This window comes from Artibeus jamaicensis, unplaced genomic scaffold (genome assembly GCF_021234435.1).
Source record: "Artibeus jamaicensis isolate MK-2021 breed Jamaican fruit bat unplaced genomic scaffold, CSHL_Jam_final contig_332, whole genome shotgun sequence".
NCBI lineage: Eukaryota > Metazoa > Chordata > Mammalia > Chiroptera > Phyllostomidae > Artibeus > Artibeus jamaicensis.
The window spans coordinates 28,694,690-28,715,502 of NW_026521788.1; the positions used below are offsets into that span (position 1 = coordinate 28,694,690).

The following is a 20,813-nucleotide window of genomic DNA, read 5'->3' on the forward strand; positions in this document are numbered from 1 at the left end:
TCTCAGAAAGGGGAGACAGTCTCCTCCTTCTGTCTCTTTTGCAGGTCACCTGACCACACATTGGCCGAAGCTTCTGGACAAATGTATGACAAAGCATAAGGGCAAAGGCACCCTGTTCATCTTCCTGCCAACTATTTAATAGCACCATGGGACCGTTCTTGACCTTCCACAGTCCCAACGTCCTCCTTACAGCTCATCTTGGCCCTCATGAGGCTTCAGGGTCTATGGAGAAAGAAGAATTTGAAGGCAAGAGTGCCTCACAGCCTCAAACAGGGATAGAAAGTCTCTCTCCCAGTCCTTTGATTATCTTCAAGATGAAACTCCAGCAGATCTTGTCTTATCCACCTGAAAATGCTCAGATCTCATGCAGCCCCCTTTCGATCCCTGAACTGCCCCCTAATCACTCTCATGCCCCCCAGTCTTCTCACCCCCCTTCCCTCCCTCCTCTACAACCCCCCCCCACCCCTCTCTTCCTTTCTACCCACCAGAGAAAGAGCTGCTATCTAAGCATTCAGCTGCTACCTGGTCAACATCCATGCAATTAATTTCTTCAGTGGTGTAGAGGGGTGGCCAGGAGAAGAAACTGTGACATTCCAGCAGCCAGCAGAGATTTCTGTTTTAATCTCTTTTAATTGGCTGTGCCACTAACAGCATATCAGAAATCTCTCCATTCCAGCCCTCCTCCTCTCCACCATTCCCTTCCACCCCTACGGGAGAAGGATATCTTGGCAGTTTGCTGGAAAAGTAGAGAAATGCCACAGCAGAGTTCAACTCATTTTCCTGCTGTCCCTATCCACCATCAGCCTAATGAGGAGTCATGGCGGTGACACAGTTCTCACTTTGTCACCATGTGGCTCATTGAGGCAGGCGACAAGGAGGAAAGTGAGGTGCCACTCCTCCCAGAGAGAAGAGCGATGGCCTCCTGATGGTAAGCACGAGGGCGCGGGGCTCTCTGTCCCAGGGATCTCAGGCTCTATCTCTGCTCTGCAGACACCCTCACGGTCCCACCGTACTCTCTGGGGAAGACAGGAACCTTCCGGCAACCTGTACTGGCCAGCTCCAGGCCTGTCTGGTGATGGATGTGTTGTCATTGGACTCTGTCACACAAAAAAATGGGAGTATGTGGGAAAGGGAAAACTGTTTGCCCATTTTCTTCATTTAAGAATCTGGTGAAATTATGAGCAAAGCTTATCTCTGCACAGGGACAACTCGTTTGCAAAAATAGCGCTGTGACATTTAAGGGGAATAGGCAATTTATCTGATGTCTTGGCACGGCCACGCAAGCCATTATCATGATGACAAAAAGGACATGCTGGACAGTCATCACCACCCTCCAGACACGGAGCACCTTCTATGTGCTCTGCACAGTGCTAAGCACTTCACATCAATTATCTTCAATTTAATCCTCATACGTAAGTTGGGAGAAGCGTTACAGCCCTCATTAGTCGGATGAGAAAACCAAGACCCTGGGCCACTACTCACTTACCCAAGGCCACAGGACCAACAGGAGAAGAACCAGGACTCAAACCCAAATCCCGCCAGTGTATCTCAGGGGTTCACCATTTTGCCTGTCATCACAATCACCTGAGGGGCTGGTGACAAGACATGTTGGGCACCACCCCCAATCTGTGGTTCTGGGGTCAAGGACAGGGCCTGAGAATTTGCATTTCCAAAAGTTCCCAGGTGATCCTCATGCAGCTGGCCTAGGGACTCCACTGAGAAAACCACTGATCTATGGAACGCTGCCTCCCGTCACCCATCAGCTAACAAGTCTTCCTGTCGGAGATGTGATGAAACAAGGTGTGCAGAGCATGACTGCGGGAAGCTACTTCCCTGTGCACAGAACCGCTCTCCTGAGACTTGTTACCATAAATAGAGCACACATCAGCCACAGAGACGCTTAAGCACCATCTGCATCAGTTAAACATCAACTGAGAGATGTTCTAAGCCAATTTACACTCAAACTCACTCTGTTCCTCATCTGGACCTCCCCTGGCTGAAAGGAGTCCTAACATCTATTCTCCAGCCAAGAGCTCTCATGACTGTTAAAATACGCCCTTCTTCAGCAGCACAGAGAGCACTGCTGGGGGGTGTGAGCAGCCCCCCGCAGTCACACCCCAACATGCGTGCGTCTGTATGCTCACCAGATGCCCAAAGTTACATACATTATTAACACAGAGAAACAGTCATTTTTAAGGATAATGAAAGTCAACAGAAATTGATGTTTTAATATTTTCTTCCCATTTTCCAAAGGACAGTTTTGTGCATGTCACTTTGGAAACTGCTGGTCTAGAACTTGGTGTTCTATCTTCACATTAAGTCAGTTCTCAGCTCCAGGATCCACCGTGGGAACAGTTGATGGCCCCTGGTCCCTGCTAAAGAACTGTTACGCTCTGTGGTTCAGGACAAGTGAGTTCCGTGTTGCTAACAACAAGCTGTTAGGGTGCACACTGCCCCTCAGAGAGTAACCCCGATGAGCCCCCAGCCCATCACAAGTGTCCTGTAAGCATGTTTCAGCCACAGCTTCTCAATTTGGGGGTCATTTCTCTGAAAGAAGATGAAAGCAGCAAGGAGCCTTGAGACAAGACAGCAGCTGCCTATAAAGTCAGTATCTTAAAGGCAGAGAGCAGGAGACCACTGAGCCTCACTTGCAGGGGCACTGGAAGGAGAGAGGACTGGATCAGGCGTTAGGAAGCAGGCCCAGGGGTCAGCCTCCACCAATAACCATGGATGAGGCCTAGAGCTCACTGTATGTCTGCAGACAACGATGTCCTTACCTAGAAAATGAGGTACAGAGTAACCCACTGCGACCTGGTTTTCTGGTTTTACTAAGGGGTTTCCCAGAATTCAGACTTGCAGTGCTAAAATCAGTCCCACACAAACTGCAGTGGTTTGTCACCCCAGGTGTGAGCCAGGTACTAATTCTGGGTGAGCCTGGGTGTTTATCACCGCCACCCTGACCTCTTCTATAAGGCATCCCAGGAGAGCAGGAGGGAGCCTGAGGATAATCTCTGTTGTCAAGGGCCTTGCAGTTCTACAAGATGGAGTTAATCATCATCATCATCATCATCATCATCAGCCAAACCAAATTAAATACCCGGATCAGGTCAGAATAGAGGTTGGAAAGAGGAGCTAATGTAGGCTGCAGTAGCCAGGACAGACTCTATGGAGGAAACCAAGGTCTAGGAGCTGGCAGATTGAGCACAAATCAAACACGCCCTTTCCTCTCCCTCACCTGCATCTCCCCCCCTCCCCTCACCACCACACTCTGGCACAAGACAACAGAGAAAAACCAGGCTCTGGAATATTACTGAATCCAAACCTCACGCTACCCTTTTATTTTTTGAGAGATCTTGAGATAGTTACTCAAATTTCCACAGCCTCCATATTCTTTTCTTTTAAATGGGTTCAATCATACCCCCACTTCTGAGGGATGTTTTAAAGACTGAATAAAGTAATGTACACAGAGTGCCTGGGAATTGTTTCAGGACACGTATTCCACCAATATTGACTATTCCTAATCTTTCCTGACCCTTTTTGGCCTGATGTGAATCTCAGGCATGTTTACCAACAGTGCTCCACACATAGTAAGTGCTCTGCAAGTATGAACTATTGTAAATTCTGCTGTTGTAAACGCCGGGCTAGCAGGCCTAGGTCTGCTCCTGTCTGCCTCTCCTGAAGCTCAAGAAGACGGGAGCAGGGGTGTGTGGAGAAGTCGCAGGGAAGCCAGCCTTGGCCCCGGGCAAAGCTGGAGGGCTTCTCCTGGCCCTGTTCAAACAAAACAGCACCCTTCCTTTGATTTCAAGTTGGAACTCACAGATAGCCCTGAGCAGTCTCCCTCCTCTGGTTCTGAAGAAGAGTATTCAGGCCTCTGCCCCCTGCTGGGAGGGTGTGTTCCCTCAGGCCATGACAAGTCCAAGCCTGTGCTCAGGGCCTCTTGAGGTTCTTAGAAATGAGCTTCCTAAGAGCATGGCAGGTTTCAAGAATCCCTGCAGGTGAAATGTCAGCAGCATTAGGGAGGGCGCCTTACTGCTTGAGCTGGTCTCCATTCAGGTCAGCCCTAAAAGTAGGCATATATAACAGAATCTAAATCAGTCATCTAAATCAGTAACACCTGGGCCTGAAATTCCACCATTAGGAATTTACTTCTTTGATTCTAACATATTTTCTTGAGCAATATGTTGTTTGTTGTTGTTATTGCCTACTACATCCCCAGGACTAAAACACAGTAAAAGTAAAGTTAAAATGCAAGTTATTTGACAAGGACAATAATTTAAGCCCTCACCAGCAACATCACCCAGAAACCTGTGAGAAACGCAGTCTTGGTTCCCACCCCAGCCCTACAGGGCCAGGAATCCTGAGGATGGAGCTGGTCTGTGTTAGCAGTAAGCTGCCAGGTGATGCTGATGCTGCTCAAGTCTAAGAGGCAGTAACCTCAGCCTTTATCATCAGCCACCTTGTGCCATACGCAGGTGCTGTGCTCTCTTTCATGTATGTGCTCAACACGCACTGATCAAGCACCAACACAGCAAAGGCCAGTGTATCCATTGGTCCTCAGGTGGCCCAAGGGTGTCCACAAGATAGCAAGCAAGGTGGTAAATCCCCTAAGCAGTTACCCTAGAAGACCTTCCAATGTTGTCCTCAGTCAACATGAAGAAAGGCCACCATGCTGAGGCATGGCCAGCTGACTGTCCTTCAGGGGTTGTCCTATCATCGTAGGATGCTTGGCAGCATTCTGGCCTCTGTCCACTAGATACCAGTAACTTGCCAGCCCAGTTACACCAAATGTCCCATAGTGGGAGTTGGGGGGGGGGGGGGGCAATACGCCCGATCAACAATTACTGGGTTAAAGGACCATATGTCTTGATGTCTAAGGTCCCTACTCACTTTAGCAATCAACATTTTTTGGCTGTACATGTGGATTTGTAGGGAAGATTCCTCTTAAATATCCAGCTCCCATAATGCATCTAATATAGGATGTGATCTAAATTTTTGTAAATGTACCCACCTCACCCCAACTCCAGCATTCAGAAATGGACCAGTTTCCAGTAAGTGACCCCAGCTTTCTGATGGTCTTACAGACAGCAAGGACTTGATAATACCCCAAAATGAAATTATCATCACACTGGTTAAAAGCGAGGATTACTGGGACTTCTCAGGCAGACAGTTTTTATTAGTTTAACACTAATACAACCACTACAAATCTCTATAAATGTGGAGTGCCTACTATATATCAGGACCACGTGGAACACTTGGATACATTGTGTGATTTAATCCTCACAGGAGCCCTTGGAGGTCAATGCTATGCTTACTCACATTTAGCAGTTGAAAACACAGGTTCAAAGAGGTTAAACAATATACCTATGGTCGCAGAGTCCACCTGACTCCATAGTCTATGCTCTTTCCACTGTAGAAATTCCCACGGGGAACTGGAAATTCACTGCTCCCTGGGCTTCCATTTAGGGTAAAACCCTCACAGGCTTTCCTCTCCAGGACTCAGATCTCTAGGGGCCATCCCAGGCCAGCAGACATAGCGATGCAGCCTGGGCGTCAAGGATGCATTTCTCTCCCTGGACCATGCAGAAACCCAGGCCTTACGGAGGTGCATACGTATAGCGCACTGGCTTGTAAATGTGTTCCTGACCTTGTTTTCACTGTGAGCCACTCTGTAACTCCAGTGCCTGCCCATAATATACATATATACATATATAGGTATGTGTGTATGTGTGTGTGTGTGTGTGTGTGTGTGTGTGCTTGCTAAATGAATTACCAAATGTTCCTGTGTTTCAAACACAGGGATACTGAGGCCGCTCACTTCCTTCAAGGCTAGTCATTATCTAAAAGGAAACGAGCCAGCCTCTGGCCCCCAGATTCTGCTTGTCCTGCACCAAAACTTCCCCCAGTGCTGATTCCCTTTGTTTTGTAACTTCCTCTAAGGGTACCCCCACTTTCCCTTTTGTATTATTAGCGAATGAAGAAATGACTGGGTTTGAGCTGCCTGGTGGCCCAAAGAACTGGCCCAGGAGACCACTGAAGAATTCCAGAGCCTCGGCCCTGAGCGAGAGCCCTGCACAGGCATGTCCGTGCCCTCAGTTACTAGGGCACCTTGAGTGGGGCTGCCTTGCTGTTCTGTGGCCCAGTTTCCCCCTTGGACAGCAGGCTGAGTGAGACGCCCCCATGGTGTGATATTATTACCTGGCACACCGAGGAATGAGGCCACTGCTACAATGAGGCCACCCCGCCCCCAAAGAGTCTTCAAAATTCTGCTCCTTGGGGTAGGACAACCAGGCAATGTAGGGCAGCAAGCGCTCCAGTTTATCAAGGAATGGAGGACAGAAGAGGGCATCGTGGGGTGAGTGGGTAATCACGTCTCTGGGACACGCAGCAACGACAGAAGGAACCACAGAACAAAAAGACACCAGCTGTGGGTCTCGTCCTGGGGGAAGTGGGTATAAAACTCTCATACACACACCCCCCCACACACACTCCAGGGAGTCTAATTTTAGTAGCCAATCACCCCAGCAAAGCACTTTACAAGCAGTTATTTTGAGAAATGCTATTACCCACTGGGTTATTTTTAATGCCCCTTGTGGGACAGGCATTTGTGACACAAACAGCAGCTGAAAGGCAGTAAACTCAAAGCCTTGGATGTATCCAGGGCCCAGGGGCGGCCCCTTGGGAAAGCAGACGGAGGGACAGGCAAGCATCCTGTGCCCTGCTTTGTGACAAGTGCTCAGTTCACCAGGGAAGGACGCCAGGAACTGAATGAATGAGAAGTCTGTAACAGCCAAACTGCCCACGGGCCAGAAGACTCTGAAATGATCCCTGTGGGCATTACCCTCCTCAGTATCTCCTCACAGCCCACAGGTCACGATCCACACCCGAAGCTTCCGACCTAACTCCCCAAACCCAGCATCCCTACCGAGACTCTGCTCCTGGCACCCTGGCCTCCTCGCTCTCCCCACTGACCAAGATGATGCCCTCACCCCCTTACCCGAGTGCCCCCTCCCATATCCCCTAACGCAGCCCACAATGAGCTTAGTCTGCAAACACCTACAATAAAAGCTGGGATACTTTGGTTGGAGCAATGCCACACTGACAGCTTCCACGTGTGGTCCCTTGTGCACGTGTCCCTCGTGGGAAGAGCTGCCGCCATTCACTGCGTGCTTAAGATGAGCCAGGCATCCTACCGTGCCCTTTGCAGAGCTCAAGAAATTCTCCTAAGGGTCCTAGTTGGCACCCTCATCCCGACTTTAAAAATGAGGAAACTAAGGCATAGGGACATTGTCCAAGATCACATAGGCTGGTCTAAGCAAGGCCCCGCGGTGTGACGTTTAAAGGTACTTGGGGGCCAGACTGTCTGTGCCAAAACCCAGCTCCACACCTTGGAACCTTGGACAATTCCTTATATCACTCTGTGCCTCAATCTTTCCCTGGGTGCCCATGGGATGAAAGGGGTGAATATCTGCAAAGCCCCTTTAAGATGCCTGGTACCCAGCAGGTATTGTCTATGGGTCAGTTCTTAGCATGCAGTGGAGGTGAGGGGCCAGAGTGTCTCAACCTAATACTCACCAGGTGCCAACAATGTATTACTATGTGCTACATTAATGCTCACAAAAAAACTTTATAAAAGTTTACCAAGAAACTCAGTTAAGAGAAGTGGAATCTTTCACCTAAGGTCAAAGCTAGTGGATGGGGATTTGAACCTTAGTTAAACACAAGTTTAGTTTTAACTAGAACCTCTGTTGGCTGACTTGTATCTCTGAAGACAATGATTCTTTTTCTCCACATTCCCCTCAGTTCCTGGCATGGGGTCAGGCCCTTTAAACAAACTCAATAACAACTCTAGGTTTTTGGCAAGGCTTTGCAAATGGGGGTAAGGGGCTGGCTGCAGATCCAGAGCCCTGCCACCTCCCAGGGTGCTCCTGGCTTATCACCCCCTTCTCCACCCACACCCAGGCGGGCACAGTGCTTCGAAAGCAGAAGGAAGGAGGCAGAACACTTGATGCAGCCTCACTGAGGGCCAGGACCTGGTGTCTGAATGGCAACAAGCTGCCCATGGGGACCCAAAGCCTAAAGGTCAGGAATTTGGGATAGACCAAACATGCCGCCGTGGGCTGGAGAAGTCCAGAACTGTAAGGCGTCCAGTGTGAGCTGGAGACAGGATGACGGAGAGAATGCAAGCCCAACTGAGCAAGCACATGTGAGTGAATTATGTGTGTGGTTTGATTTCAGGCACCAGGAAGATTTATAAAGCTCATCACCCTCCTAGAGTTGCCAGTGAAAGGTCACATGTTTAACACCACGTCGGTCATCAGTGCAGAAGGGGAATGTGCACCAAGTAGGGGCCGGGAGCCGGGGGGGGGGGGGGGGGCATTGAAGAGGTTATCCCTGTTCCCAGTGGCGCATGGTCTTAGCCAAGGACACAAGGTTGACAACCATGAAACGCTGAAGGCACCATCAAACACAGAATTCTGATATGGTGCCAACTGAGGCACTACATTTTTTGTGAACCTACTATGTACCCAGGGATCCCTGTGTCTAGCTCTGCTTGTGAAACATTGAGCAAATCACTCTGCCCAGAGTCTAGGTTTCCCTCTCACATGATGAGGATATTGATACAACATCCTACAGGCCTGCTGAATGAAGCAGAAGATAAGCCCCGCGCAAATGGTGCCTTACCCCACGCGAGGGAGAACAAGGCAGAAGGTGTCTGCCCTCTGGGAGCTTGTGAGTATATAAAGGGGATGAAATCAAATGTTGAAAAGACAATAAGCACAACAAAGGGCTGGTGGATTAAATACCCAACTGACAGAATGGGAGGATTTGGAATTCCAAAGAAACTCACCACACTGCATCTGACTTTCAAAGGCAACCTCTGCTCAGTTTTGGTATGTCACCAACCCGACTGTGAGCTCACCGCCAACAAGGTCCCAGTCTTCATTACCTAGCCCCTGTTGAGCTTGGGGTCAGGGCAGGTTAGGTGCTGAGGGAGTGACTCAGAAGGGCCCTGCAGAAGGAGGCTGGCCCGGCTGCCTGACCAGGTCTGCACACACATTCCTTCGCAGAGGCCGCTGCTCCACTCTTCACCGGACCCCACAGCGGTTTCCCCAGGCTTCCGCTGGTCAGGCAGGTACACGGGCAGGAAATGGGAAGCAAAGTCCCCGGAAAATGGTCGTGACCTGGCAGCCGCTGCCCACAGGAGCTACCTGGATTCTCCGCAGCCCAGAGAGCAGCTTCTGCCACCCAGATGCAGAAGACTTACCACCAGTGAACTCCTCGGGGTCAGGAGGTCACATGTGATCCTTCGACATCAGTAGAAGCATTTTCAGGAAGTAGAAAAATGGAATCTGCAAAGTTTGGTGTACGCCACTGTCAAGGGTTACCATAACAAAATGCTCCTAACTGGGCGGCATGCACAACAGAAATGTACTGTCCCATAGTTCTGGGGGCCACAAGTCTCAGATCAAGGTGTCTGCGGGGCCGGACGCTGCTGCAGGCTGGGAGGGACAATCCGTCTCTGCCTCCCCCGGCTCCTGGTGGAGAGCTGGCAGTTTTGAGCCTTCCTTGACTTATACAGCAATCACCAGATCTCCTCTCTCATCTTCACACAGCCTCCCCAAAGCATGTCTGTGTCCAAATTTCCCTTTTCCAGAAGGACACCAGTCATACTGAATCAGGGCCCACCCCGATGATGACATATTAACTCGATCACTTCCAAATAAGGCCACATTGACAGATACTGGGGGCTAGGACCCCAACATTTTTTTGCGGGGGGACATATTTCGACCTGTAATATTTGGTTTCCCAAAGAAAAACAGTTTTAAAAAAAGGCACGTGGAACTCCAAACATTACTCATACACTGGGGCAGAATGCTGAGAAGCGGGCCAGACATATGGAAGGACTCCCTGGCTCTAGCCCAGACTGGCCTCTCTGGCTTCACGTCTGCACCGCTGTGATGGATTCCATGCCAGATGCCCTGACTTTTGGTCTGTCTCCCTTTGATGCCCTCTAGCATCACGCTGCTAGACTCTTGACTCTTGACCTCGACTCTTATTCTTGACCTTGACTCTTACCATCAAGTCCCACCTTAGTCATTCTACTGTCCTGTTCTACAGCCCCCAGATGGCTGCCCATTGCCTAGAGGACAGAATGTGGCCTTCACATTACCTTCTCTACCTCTGATGATATGCACCAACAAGAACATTAACCAACAAGTGTCCTTGATTTCTCAGGCCCTGTTTCCTTATTTATGAAAGGGAGAAGGAGCTAGCTCTCCGTGGGTCCATTCCCAGGTTGTTCCCTGAGACAGCAGCGAGGAAGCACACTAGCAGCCCAGGTCAGGCAGACACAGGCAGACTCATGTGCTTGTGCACTGGCCCCAGCCCACGGGGTAAACAAATGAGGAAAGTGACCCCACGGTATGCAGAAGGGGAGAAGAGGCCCTCGTACTAGAGACAGACATCCCCTTTCCCTGGAGAAAAAGCCGAGGGCTCCTGAGTCTCCTCTGCCTCGTCCCCTGTGGGTTCCCGCAGAAGGCTGCCGGTCTCTGGAAATCTTCCTGTCTGGGAAGCTGCTGGCAGGAGGGCTGGTTGAGACCATCTGCCGAGGCTTTCAGCAAGCGTCAGTTTGATGAAGAAGTAGATCCTGCCTTGGAAGCCCAGCCTCAGAAAGAGGTAGAGGGCTCACCTGGATGTACACAGTCTTGGATGGCACTTAGTCTCACCTACCTCTTCTCCCCTGGCCCAGGGCCCCAGGATCATCCCCTGGCCCAGGGCCCCGGGATCATCCCCTGACCCCACGGCCTGGCCAGACCTCAGCACCACTTGGACCCCAGACTCTTCTCTACCACCTCAGTGCCAACAAAGCCTTACCAATCCTCCTCACCAAGGGACAGGCATTCCACATATGTAAGTGCCTCATGGCTGTTATAAAGAATATTCCAGAAGAAAGCACCCCTCAAGGAAAAGATTTGGGACACTATGTCAGGCCAGGAGGCACCCAACACAACACCCTGTCTACTGACTGACATAATTTCACGACAGCACTGTGAGGTGCTGTGAACTCTCCCATTTTACAGGCAAGGTAACTGAAGTTCAAAACCATTAAGGGAGTCTCACAAAACACAAAGGCAAACAGGAGCCCAAAGCCACCCTCTGCACCACCACGGACATCTTTCCCCTATTCCTGCTGTCTATTGGCTGTCTCACCCGGTGTCCCACGGGTACCTCGAAGCCAGTGACTCCTAAGTTAAACTCACTGCCTTCCCCGCCTTAGGTTTCCTGCTCTCCTCCTCACCAGCCCCCACTCCCTGCCCTTGCCCTTCCTATATTCTTTCTCCTCATGAGGCCATTACCAGCTACTCTGCTGGCAAGGAGAACAAAAGGTCTTTGCAGAGGCCAAAGCATGGCAGCGAGCGACATCTCAGAGAGAAAACCTCAAATTCACCTGGGGAGTCAATTACTGATCTGTACGGGTCTCCTCTTGGTTTTCTGTCCTCTCAGTTGGGGAAATCCTGCAACCTCGTTCAGCGAATTTTCTGAAGCAGCAAGTGCTTTATTATCAAGTGTCATTTATGAATAATCGAGTCCAACAGAGAAAGATCATCCTTTCCTAGCCTGAGAATGAAGGCCATTTGCATATCACATTTGATGGCTCTGGAGTGTCAGGCTCTGGAGTGGAAGAAATGACTGTCCATCAACTAAACCTCAAGGATGTGGCTGTGTCTAGTGCCAGACACAGACAGATGGAAGCAATACACCAAGTTCGTGACCCTTGAGGATGAATGAGACACACTCAGTGTATTCCTGACACTGCTTCTCTCACCTCCTGACAATGAATCAAAGCCACAGGAATCGATGACTGCACCCATCCCTACCTGGGTTCCAGAAAACCCTGGACAGGCTTCTAAAACCTAAGTTCTCAGCATGGGACTGTACAAGAGAGCTTTCAGAAGAATGCCTCTTTATCATAAAGTCTCTTGATCTCCTAAAAGACGGCATAATTTACCCTGACCTAGACTACCAGGACCACTACCACACAGCTACCAAATCTGAGGTGTCGAGAGCCTTGTCCCACTCAGTGTCCAGTCCAGAGACTATAGTCTCCTCCTGGCAAGGCCTGAGATCTGAGGTAGGGAGAAAGGGAGAGAGGAAGATGCAAGTAGTAGGTGAGCAGAGGAGAAGTCAGGAGGAAGCAGGAACTTGTCTCCCATCCCCATGCTCATGAGCACGGGCAGTTGGGGGAAAAAGGCTTTGGAGGGAACTGTCCATTTATGAATCACCATGGCAACATGAGCACAGGTTTGCAATGCCTCCCTGCCCAGATTTCTATTGACATAACCAAACGAGCACAGCAAGCCTGGAAAACGTGCCACAGCTCAAGTAAAACCTAGGAATAGTGCTATCTCTGTGCCAGAACCTAAGAGAATCTCTTAAAAAAAAAACAAAAAACAAGATAAAGAAAGGGAAAAGATAGTGAGGCCCCTTGGCAAGCCTTGCTTTGTGAGAAGTGGCAGAATGGTTATGCAACGAGAGTAGAGGTCACTGAAGTACATCTGAGCTGCCGAGATGGGATGGGGGGCACTAAGCAGGATGGAGAGCCAAGCATGGGGCAGGGAGGCTGCATTCACCAGTCCCCCTCTTGTTGGTGAGGATCCACAGCAACATGGATCATTGGCAGCCCTGGAAAGCCCAGGAATCACATGACAGGCACACCAAGGAGACAACTAGCTGGGGGCAGGTGGTAGATCCAGTAAGAGGACAAGTTCAAGCACAGTTTGTACCTGGCACGATGGCCAGGTCAAACAGCAAGCCAGATGCAAACAGTTGGCTCACAGTATAATGGGTTCACCAAATGCAAGGAAGAAATATCACGGGGATTAAGTTTCCCTTCTGGAACTTCTCATGGCTCAAGCTCGCCCGCCCCGCCTTCCAGTTTGCTGGATCATGTAAGCCTTCATTTCATCAACCAGTGCTCCACTGTAAGAGCCGAGAAGCTCTTACAGGCAAACACCGTCTGCATTCAATAATGAAAAACACAAAAACCTCCCACCAGACCTGTCAAAGCCTTTCTTAAACACAAAAAGCAGACAGCATAGCACTCGAAAAGAATCACTGGTTAGAAAGGCATTATGTCATCATGGCCAAGAGCACAGGCTCTGTGGTTACACTGGCTAGCCCTGAACCCTGGCCCCAGCAAGCACCACCTAGGTGAGGCTGAGAAAGTTCGACCTCTGTAAGCATCTGTTTGCAGTCTATAGAGTGAGGAAACTCAATGCACATGCCTCTCACACTTGTTCTAAGGATTATAATGGGGTAATGCAAGCAAATTGCTTAGCACAGTGCCTAGAGCATATTAAGTGCTCAGTGAATGATAATTTTATAACAATGGAAGCATCAATAAACAATCTATTCTATGTCTGCAATAAAAATCAAGAGGACTTACCCTTGAAAAAAGATGTGTTATGAAGGACAAATTTTAAAAGCACCCCCAAAATGAAGACAAAGAAAGAGATAAGCAGAAATAGTGTGAGGTCTAAGGTGGCAGGTTATACAAAAAGATGATAGAGATAGAGGACAGGCAGCCAATTCAGAATGAACTGAATTGAAAAACTATGAAAATACAAGAAAATTTTCCAACTCTTAAGCCAGACCTGGGTCTGAAGGTTAAAAGGCACACTGATTACTAGGTATATTTTTTTAAATGCCCTTTAATGAAAAATAGAAAAATACAATATGGCAATCCCTAAAACATGAGTTGTACATTCAGGAAGTCTTAAGGTATTCCCAAATATCACTTGACAGTAATATTTATGATGCTGACATCCTCGTAGGACTTATCTGTTCTGGAATTGACTTTGACATTGAAGATCCTTTGTACAACTTCCATTCCTTTCGTCACTCGTCCGAATACCACGTGCTTATTATCAAGCCAAGGCATTGGAACTGTTATGAAAAACTGAGACCCATTCATATTCAATCCATCATTAGCCAGGCTCAGTGTATATGGTCTGTCCTGTCATAATGCTGAATGAAATTCATGTTCAAATTCCCCTGCCCATACACTTTCTCCTCCCATACCAGTACCTGTTGGATCTCCTGTCTGAATCACAAAGCCCTTAATCATACAGTGAAATGTATGTCCATTATAATAACCATTCCTGCTGTGAACACAGACGTTTCCCACTATCTTAGGGCACTTGTTCAGCAGAGCAAGTCTGGTGTGAACGTCTCCCACGCCTGTGGGGTAACGGCGCCATCTGAGACACGTCTGGGTCCTTGAGCCTGAGTAGCTGCATGACTTCTTCTTTGGAAGGTTTCTCATTAAAAACATCTTGGTCAGAATCTGCACTTTTGTATCTTCTGGTTCTCGTGTGGTGAACATATACTAAAACCTATTCTTTTTGAAAGACGTACAGACTATTGTTGGGTCAACTTGAACATTTTGAAGAACAGGGTTTTCAGAAGCTTTCATTTCTCAAGTAGTTGCAGCATGATGTTCTTTGGCTGTTCCCTGGAACAAAGCCAGCTGCATCACCCTAATATTTTCTTTTTTGCCTAAGGTCCGCACACACCGGTTTGTTTCTACACTTATAATGTAGACTTTTAATGCCCAGCATTGTTTCATACAGCACAAAGTGTCCAGTTTTGTGAAAAACTAAATTAATTAGCCCTGGCTGGTGTGGCTCAGTGGTTGAGCGCCAACCTGTGAATTAAAGGGTTGCTGGTTTGATTCCCAGTCAGGGCATATGGCTGAGTTGCAGGCCAGGTCCCCAGTAGGGGGCGTGCGAGAGACAACCACACATTGAGGTTTCTCTCCCTCTCTCTCCTTCCCCCTCTCTAAAAATTAAAATAAATAAAAATCTTTCAGAAAACGATATTAATCTCACTGCATGCACCTTCTCCAGCTCACATTCTACAGCCACTCGTTGGCCAAATCCATGTCTGGTAGCTGTTGCCTCATCTACTACTTAGTGATTCATCAAAGACTCTCAAGAGTTTTCCAGTTAAAAATCTGAAAATTCTAACTTTTCTATCAGAACCAATTGTAGCTATTTTCTTCCTGTCAGCTGAAAAACATATGTTGGTTGAATAAGCCTTGCACAGATTCATATAAATCTGTGTCAGTTTTATATTCCCAGTTCACATTTTTGAGGAATTTATGTTCATGAGGAGGCCCAGTCCAATATTCAATCACTCCAGATTTGTCAGAAGACACTACTGCTTTGTAAACTGAGTGTAGCCATATCTGAGTAAGAGGTAACGTATGGAGTTTGTTGAAAAACATGAAGTAGCTGGTTATCTCTTCGACGATCATAAATAAAAAATTTTCCTGTGTTCTTCTCATCAGAAGCAGCAACTGATGATATAGCATCTTCTGGCCAAGAGATCCACTCACATTATTCAGGAAAATAGCCAAGCTTCAGCATATTGATCATGTCCAAGTTCACTACATCAAACACCTTCATTGCTTTATCGTCACCCACAGAACAGAACAATGCTCCTTCAGAGCTAACTGCAATACTCTAACTTCCGGGTGACTGCAAAAATGTTTAACAAATTCAATTCCCCCTTCTATTTTTTCTCCACAACTTGGTATGTCCATCACAACTGGCAGGAATAATAAAGTCTGTCTTGGTGCAGACCACACGGATGATAACACCTCTATGCATGTAACTGTGCTCATACATGGGTGCACTGGGGAGATTATTGAGATGGACTCTCAAACGCTAGAACTTTCCTCTTCTTGGCCAACGCTGCCTGGACAGGTAAAGGCCCAACCCAGTGCTTTTCATTTTTCAACCAACCCAGTGGTCCTCTTGGGCCACGGCTGCTGCCACTGGCAGCTCTCGTCTTTGAGTTCCATTTTCCCATAGTTCGTTTATTTATGTCACAATGAAGTAGAAGCAGCCACACAGAGGGTGGCAGGTTACCTAAAATAGGGGGAAAACTCAGGCCAGTATGTGACTTCTGCCCTGCAAAACTCAACAACGGGCTCAACTTGTCATTTATGCTGGAAGAAACAAAGTGCAATAAATCAGAATGAATTTTTCAGGAAGGTTGTTTGGATGTTAAGCTTTTCATATTTATGACAAAGAAAGTAATCAAAATAAGGAAGTCAATAATAGGGACGCCAACGGTAATAAAGATCTAGCAATGAGCGCTGAGATCCATTAGGTCTAAAGAATTGTCATAGCTGTGATATATCGCAAAACAAAATAAGAAGTAAAATAGAACTTTTTTCAAGAGAAGAGAAAAAACGTGAAAAAGTAAAATGTAATAATAATACAACAGATATTTAAAATCTCCAAATATACAATAAAAGCATGAATGTAACCTTATAAGGGTAGGGGAATGAAAAAAAGGAAAAACTGTTATTACCTTACATAGTACGAAGTCAAAAGATGCTGTTTCATTCTGTACATGAACCATTAACAAACTACGGTTGAAGAAAAATGTAAATATCTGAGAGGCAACAAAGGTAAAGCTAACATTTCAATTTACTGGAGAAAAATATAAAATAAAATTTTAAATGGTTTGTTACAATAAGACGTTAAAAACAGAAGAAAATCAGAAAGCCAAAATATATTCACATTTAGAATAAAAAATTTAAAAATATTTACATACCCATGTATATCAAATATATATATAACATAAGGTGAATAAATATATACAATTACATGTTTTTGTAAGAAATATACCCTAAACAAAGTGGTAAATTAAAGAAACAGATGAAAATATGTCAGTAAAAATCAAGTAAAAGCAGTGGTGCCGGGAGGGAGGCACTGACATCCAAATGAGAACATTTTCAAGACAAAAAATAAAAAAACATTAAATTAGACAGTGCAAGAGGCTTTCTACTAATGAAGACTATAATCCAAAGTGAATATCTAAAAGTCAAGGAATTTATGCGCTAAGAAAGCACCAAAACGTAAAACAGCAAATTGTCGAAAATAAAAGGAAACAAGTGACAGAAACACAGTAGCCGCACTACAGTCTATCAAACTGCTATTGCTCTTTCATAAATTAAATTGGCCAAAATAGAACACAATTTTGTGGAGCAGAAAGATGGCATTTGTGGCAGGAGACTCCGACCCTCTCATGCGTGTCACAAGTGAGGAGACTGTGACAGGGAAGATGAGTAGAATGGACAAGAGTGGTTCTCAGAGTGTTGTCCCTGGTCCACAGCATCAGCATCACCTGAAAACTTATTACAGAAAGCCCTTCAGGTAGTTCTGATGCAGGTTCAAGGCTGAGTGAGAATCACTGATGGAGTGATTTAGCCCACAGGCTCCCGAGGCCAAGAGCAATCCAGCCCCCGACCCCCTGTTTAGTCATTGCTGGGTGACTTCAGACAAGATGCTTAACCTCTCTGAGTCTCAGGTCCATAATCCACCAGCTGAGAAGAGTAACGGTGCCTCCCTCTTGGTATGGCTGTGGGCATGGCATGAGATCACTTCTGTGAGGCATTCATGGTACCTGCAGAGTGAGCACTCACTGACAGCTTTAACTCCATTTCAGGGATGCAGAGCAGAGCCTGCCTCCAACCCACTGCTCTCCCGCCTCCCAGTTCAGTGAACTTTTTCTGCTCCCACTCCTCCATGCCTGGGCCCAGGGAGGAAGTGCCGCCCCCGACAATGAATGGATGCCAGCTCATGCTTGGTTCCTCGCCTGCTGCATGAGGTAGTGTCACAGACCCCTCTCTGACTCTCTCCAGCTGGAGTGCTGCTGAGTGACTCATCGGGCTTGTCATTTCAGGACTCCTTCCCCTGCCCACCCACACTGCCTTCTATCCCTGCCTCCTAGCCCCACTCCTCCTCCTTCTGTCAAGTCCGCAGAGCTGGGAATAGGCAAACCCAGACCCCGGCCCTGGTATCTGCAGCACCTAGGGGAGCCCCAGGCATGTCCCATGACGCTGCAGGTCATGCTACCAGTGAGGGGAGGGAGCAGGGGCAGGCAAAGGCCTCATTATGATGCAAATTCAGGGTCCTTAAGCAGACCAGAGTCAGGTGTGTCCTAGTTAAATGAAAATGTCCCGGGAGAAACGAGACATTTTTTTCTACTCATAAAAATGTAATTCAAATTTGAGACGTGGCAGGGATTTCACTGCTGCTGTGTGTCATCATGATTAGATCATATGCTTATGCATTTTAGAGCTACAACTGCCCAAGGAAATCAACCCTCTGGCAGGTGAGACATATGAAGCACAGAGAAGCTCCCGGGCAGCCCCAAGGCCACACAGCAGGAACATCTAACAGCGAGGACTAACACACACATCTGAGAAATCCAAAAGAAGCTTCTTTCCTCCACACCAGGTTGCCGTGCAAGGCAACAGCTGCAGCACCTGGGGAGACAGAAGTCACCCACCGACGACAGTCGTGCTCCTGACACAGGAAATGCCTTTTCTTTGCAGTGCTTTCCTGACATGGACAAAACGTCTCCTGTAGTGCTTCACTCAAGAGTTAAACATGCCTAGGAAGATGGGGAGACTATGGCCAGAACACTTGAGCAGCTATCTCTGAATCCTTCCTCAGCTTAATTCCTCCATTCAAAATGCCTGCCACTCCTCCTACCTGTCCCAAATCTTCCATATTTCAGATCCTTACAGAGCCTCTCCTCCAGGAAGCCCTCTGGGCAAGCTCCATCTTGCCCAGACGGCCCAGAGGAATCAGAGCTTAGAGTGGACCATCTACCATCCGGCTTGTCCCCAGACTTCAGGCTGTGTCTGCTTTGAAGGGAGAGAGCAGACCCTCTACATCTCTGACACCCCATGGACATCAAGAAAAGGACTTGGTCTGTCTGATGGCAAAGCCTGAACTCTCAGCTCCCCAAGTTCAAATGTCACCTCTATCACTTACCCACCCTTTGTGACTGAGCAAGCCACTTAAACGCTCTAAGCCTCAGTTCTCCCACCTAGAAAATGGCAATGGTACCTTCCTTCTAGGTTGCTGTGAGGATTAAATGAGATTGTACTGTAAAGCTCCAAGCACTCTAACAGATACTGAAGTCACTATAATAAAAATGACAATGGTAATAGTAAATAGCATTGGTGTATGATACATACTTTTCGATTTTGTTTGATCTGTCCAAGACCACTTGGCACCTCTATCAAAGAAATATAGACAGGTAAGACCTTTTTTTGGCTACAATTTTTGCAGCCAATTTTTGGCTGCAACCTTTTTTGGTTGCAAATACATCAATTCCAAACCCTCTATGTCAGGGAAGGAGATGGTACAGTAACAGACTTCTTGGCTTTAAAATGTGATAATAAAATCCATCTTCCTAACAGAAATGAATTTAGCCACCTCAAGAATCTTGGGGAAGTACGGAAGGGGTAGTTCACGGGTGAAATTATGGACCTCTTCAATCCTGGAGGTCTCTGTTCCGGGGGGCGGGGTTATTGATGAATACACGGAGAACGCAAAGGGAGAAGAGCCTCATTCCACCCAGGTCTGTTACGTCTGTTGGAGAAGGAGGCCCAACCTACACAAGAAAATCACATCAGTATATAACTGACTGCGGCAGCAATCTACTAGTTCCCCCTTATCCGCAGGGGATGTGTGCCGAGACCCCCAGTAAATGCCGCAGATAGCACTGAACTCTTTATACACTGAAGCGTACAGTGTATATACTGCTTTTTCCTATATATCCAAACATACCTTTTCACTTAAAGGAAACACATTATGGCCTCCCTGTGGCATATCTGAATTGCCAGCATCACTACTCTTGCACCATCATTAGGTAAAATAAGGGTTACTTGAACACAAGCACTGAAATACTGGGACAGAGATCTGACCGTTGAGATGGCTACTGTGACTAAGGGCGGGAACACAGGCAGCATGGAGACACCGGACAAAGGGGTGAGTCCCAGCCAAGGTAGCAGGAGCAGGGCAGCAAGACGTCACCACCCTACTCAGGACAACATGCAGTTTAAAACTTGTGAGTTGCTTCTTTCTGGAATTTTCCATTTAATATCTTCAGACTACAGCTGACCACACGTAACCGAAGCCACAGAAAGTGAAACCAGGGATCAGGAGGGACCACTGTAAATAGCTGACCTCGTACCTAAGAGAAAACACTAGCCCAGCTACAGCAGTCTACCTGGAGAAGAATCATGGCAGCCTTCCCAAAGACGGATTTCTTGATCCCTTCAAACGCTGTTTTAATACATGTCAAGGGTTTTTTTCTTTCTTGCAAGGCTCAGAGAGTTAGTTCAATCCCTTGAAGAGAGATCAGGCTCTCACCGCTCCCCCAAGTACCAGGGGCTTGGAGAGAAAGGTCAGTCTACTTATATTCTAGACACAACCATACATGGGCACTCCTACCCATCCACTCAGAGGGGGCATGCCATGATAGCCAGAGCCTAGTTCTAAGCTCCTAGAAAGATCCAGAAAAGCCTGGTAGCTTATTTCAAATTGAAGAGGTCACTAACTTCCCAACATTTTAGCAAATAACTTTCTCAGAAAATCTGAGCACGTCCTCTGTGTCTGGCTACGCACCTGTGTTAGCAGAACTACTTCCTGCATCCAGCCATTTAATACTAGTCCAGCACCTACTATGCGCCAGGCAGGTAGGGATATGACGTTGAATTAGAAAAGTCCCTGCCCCCATGGAGCTGGCATTGAACCGTTTCTCCAGAAACCCAAGAGAGCCGATGGGGTCCATTCGCATGTGTGAAATGCTGAAGGTGTTGTGGGATTCTCTAGTGCAGGGAGGGGCCCATGCAAATTAGTTACAAGGTATCAAGTAGCATCTATTTTCTCATTTAATAAATCAGGCACTGAGGGAGACAGCTAGGTGATGGTCAGCAT

The 20,813-nt window shown here is 47.5% G+C and overlaps 1 protein-coding gene and 1 pseudogene across 8 annotated transcripts in view; both read right to left on the reverse strand.

Annotated features, from left to right (window-relative positions):
- Positions 1-20,813, reverse strand: part of KCNMA1 (potassium calcium-activated channel subfamily M alpha 1) — a 735,030-nt gene that overhangs the window by 594,877 nt on the left and 119,340 nt on the right. The gene's annotated exons all lie outside the window — the stretch shown is intronic.
- Positions 13,796-15,688, reverse strand: LOC119038125 (peptidylprolyl isomerase domain and WD repeat-containing protein 1-like; annotated as a pseudogene).